The 3,884-nt window shown below is 45.3% G+C and overlaps 1 pseudogene; it reads right to left on the reverse strand.

The window, feature by feature from the left end:
* Positions 1–1,946: 1,946 nt before the first annotated feature.
* LOC111169589 (ferritin heavy chain pseudogene) lies at positions 1,947–2,791 on the reverse strand (annotated as a pseudogene).
* Positions 2,792–3,884: the final 1,093 nt, after the last annotated feature.

The following is a 3,884-nucleotide window of genomic DNA, read 5'->3' on the forward strand; positions in this document are numbered from 1 at the left end:
ATGACCTCTAAGTGAAAGTGAATGAGGTTTAGCTACCAGGTATGTGCTTCTGGAGCAACACACGATGGGACCTTTTTTTTTTTACTTTATTTTTATTTTATTTTTTGGCTCCGTTGGGTCTTTGTTGCTGCATGTGGGCTTTCTCTAGTTGCGGCAAGTGGGGGCTATTCTTCATTGTGGTGCTTTTCATTTCGGTGGCTTCTCTTGTTGCGGGGCACGGGCTCTAGGTGCACAGGCTTCAGTAGTTGTGGCTTGTGGGCTGTAGAGCACAGGCTCAGTAGTGTGGCACGTGGGCTTTGTTGCTCCACGGCATGTGGGATCTTCCCAGACCACGGATCGAACCCGTGTCCCCTGCATTGGCAGATGGATACTTAACCGCTGTGCCACCAGAGAAGCCCACAGTGGGACCTTTTAACGTTGTTTCCAAAGCTATTTTCTTTGGAATACTGTTCTGTGAGATTTGGTATAAAAAGAATCCCATGATCAGAATGTTTGGGAAACACTGAATATTTTATCCCCATGTTATACATTTAAAATGTATATTTTTTACATCAGACATAAAATTCCTAGAGTAAACAAAAACTGAAAAAACAAAACAAAAAATCCTGCTAATTTGATTAATACAAGTTTTTCACTGAACACTTGTGAATGTTTCTGAGGCACTGGCTGATACTGAACACAGTCTTGGGAAGGCTGATCTAAGGAATTAAAATTCTGTAAATTATGAGGAAAACACTTTTAGGTGAGAAGAGATGCATACGGTAGCAGGCTTCAGTATTCTGTATTTCTATTCGGGAAATTATTCTTATTTGATCCCTTCCACCCTTGATCCTTTTTCCTTTCAGTGGACTCTGTAGTAGGGATAAAGAGAAAAATGTCATTTACTACCCTAGAAGAGCTATTTACTCTACTGTAAATACAGTGGAGGCTGGTAGAAAGTGTGTTGATAATAAGACATATTAGCTTAGGTTCTCTTGGTAGCAAATAACAAAAACTAAATCAAAGTTGGATATATGAAACCCAAGGGCAGAAATACAGCCAGGCTCAGGAAAGGTCTAGGAAACAGCTATATCATTTCCAGTAATGTGATCGCCGAACTGCTTTTCAACAAAGGGCGTCTTCCTAAGCAAACATTCAGAATCTAGTCTAGAGATTCAAAATGAACTCTGCTGCTGGTTGGAATTAAAAAAAAAAAAAAAAATATATATATATATACACACACACACATACATATGCACACACACACACGCATGCATATATACGTATGATACAAAGGAAAGAAAACATATATAAGTGGATGTTTTGTTATTACAACATGCATGCCAGGCATTGGTGACCATGGGAAGTCACCCCCGTGTTTCTGAGCAAGACAGCCTAACACTCATTTTGCCATTATCACTGTTGCCCAGAGTGAACTTGTCAAAGAGATACTCCACCATTCAGACTTCCAAACCCCTCCACCCCCCATCTTGCTACTCATACTTAACCAATAGTATTTGCATGATTAATGAACATAAACATTTCAGGTGAAACTGAAGGCTCCCTTTATTTTAATCCCTGCGCATCCCATTCCCTTCACTTGTTCCCCAGAGGCAACTGCAATCATGATTTTCAGGCTATGGTTCTACACTTTTACTATGCACATGCACCCACATTCACCAGGGACCCCTACCTCACTCCACCCCACCCCAGTCTACCCCCATATACCCACATTATTTATGAGGGGAAGACTGATTTTGTGTTTTCCAGGACCCTATGGAACACCTTCTCCCTCCCACTGTGGAGATCCTGAGCTGCATATGGTTGGGGTATGGCTGTGTTCAGAAACTCCTGGATACCTGTTTTAAAACTTAAAAAATGAGAGATTTGCCCACATGAATCAACCAGAGACCTTTATTTATTTATGAACCAATAACTTTATTGGAAGAAACGGAAAAACTGGAAGAAAAAAACTTACGTGATAAAGTCCAGGAAAAGAGAGTCCTGCACTTGTTGCAAAAAAACTTAAGTGAACTTCTTCTGCAAGGGCACTATTGCCGTCTGCATGGCAGGCACGGTGACCAGGGCTCTGGTCACCCCGTGGCTCTGGGGAAGTACAGTCCAGGCTCAGTTCTTCTTGTCGCTGTCGCTCAGGGTGAGCTTGTCAAAGAGGTACCCTGCCAGGTCGACGTCCGGGGCCCCCATCATGCTCAGGGTGGTGACATGACCCTCCAGCTCTCTGATGAACGCCACCTGCTGGCTGAGGTGGTGAATTGCCAGGAAGTGGCGCAGGTGGGGGTCGGTCCTGTCGGTGGCCGGCTGGTGCAGGTGAAGCAGGCTGTGGTTCACGAGCTTCTCCAGGAACAAGGCGCACTTCATGTCCTTGAAGCCGCTCTTCCACTTGTCACTGCCTGGCTTCCTGATGTCTTGGAAGTTGAGGCGGCCCCCGCGCTGGTTCTGCAGGCGCATCAGGCCCTGGGCCCGCCCGCTGTGCTCGTGGGAGCGGCGCAGGAAGAACCGGGTGAAGTGCTTCAAGGCCACGTCGTCGCGGTCAAGGTAAAAGGCCGCGGCCAGGCACACGAAGGAGGTGTGGAGCTCCAGGGTGAAATGGCTGTTGACGGCGGCCTCGCAGTCGGGGTGGTAGTTCTGGCGCACCTGCGAGGGCGGCGCGGGTAGCGTGGCGAGCGTGAAAGCCAAGGTGAAGGCGAAGCCGCGGGGCCCGCGGTAGCTGTCTCGGAGCGCTCCCATGTGGTCGAAGAGGGCAGCCGCTCTGGGATGGACCGGAAGGCGGGTCCATTACCCGGGTTTGGGAGGGGGGAAAGGAGGTTCCGGTTCCGTTACGGGGGGTGGGGGGGATTGGGAGGGTGGATGTGCACGGAGTGCGGGGCGCGAACGCTGTGTCCCAGGTTCCATCCAGGCCTGGGTGAGGCAGGCCGACTGCGCTGAGCTTCTGGCCTAATCTTTTTAAATGTAATGTTATTCATGAATATAAGCGCAACCGTTTTGAGTTAATCACTTAAGTGATTCTTATTTGAATAATGCCTTAATGTGATTCTTTCATTAAACAGTTCTTTTGTGGTATCATTGATTATATTTACTATCACAGAGCTCTATTTGAAGTTAGCTCTCCTCAGTGACTTCAACACCCATACTAATGACACTTCTGATAGCCTCTTCACTGGGTTCCTGGACCTTATTAACTCCAGTGATCTCCACTTTTCTTTTTCTGTTTCTGGTCACGTTCACACTTGTCTGACAGCAGAGCACCACCTCCAAAGTCTCAGTGAATCTTTCTACCTCTCCAGCTTTCACTCGTTTTGAACCTTGTCTTCGCTCCTTTTGTTTTCTCTCATCTCTTAATCTTCCAGCACAGTCCTAGAAACACAGCCCCTTTCACCTGATTTACCAATTTCCTTCTTCTTGGGTAAGTGCAGACTTCTCTTTTCTTCGTCAGAAAACAAAAGGCTTAGATGCATTCTTAGAGAAAGAACTTAACTGTGTGGATGTATTTATCCCTTCCAACCTCATTTGTCCTTTCACTGCCACTCAGCAAGCATTTTTTTTAACCCCTCAATTATGTTGTATGGAATGAGCCACAGTGGTAGGAAATACCATTGATCTCAAATTATCTTTCATTCATTCATACAATAAATATTTATTGATTACTTAATATGGCCCAGGCACTGGTGTGGGATTTGGGCATATATTAGTAACAAAGAGAGACAAAGTCTGTTCCCGTGAGGTTTGTATTCTAGTGGAGAAGCAGACCAGAACAAAACAAAACAAAAAACTGCTGTTTTTCTCCCTTTATTGTCTCAAGTAAATACGTATAAAATATTACACATGTATATGATATTAAAAAGTCAATATTTTCTTAGAAGTTAAGGATATTATAGTGGAAGACA

The sequence above is a fragment of the Delphinapterus leucas genome, chromosome X, assembly GCF_059928025.1.
Source record: "Delphinapterus leucas isolate spDelLeu-1000000601 "Yukka" chromosome X, BTC_Dleu_Yukka2, whole genome shotgun sequence".
NCBI classification, from domain to species: Eukaryota; Metazoa; Chordata; class Mammalia; order Artiodactyla; family Monodontidae; genus Delphinapterus; species Delphinapterus leucas.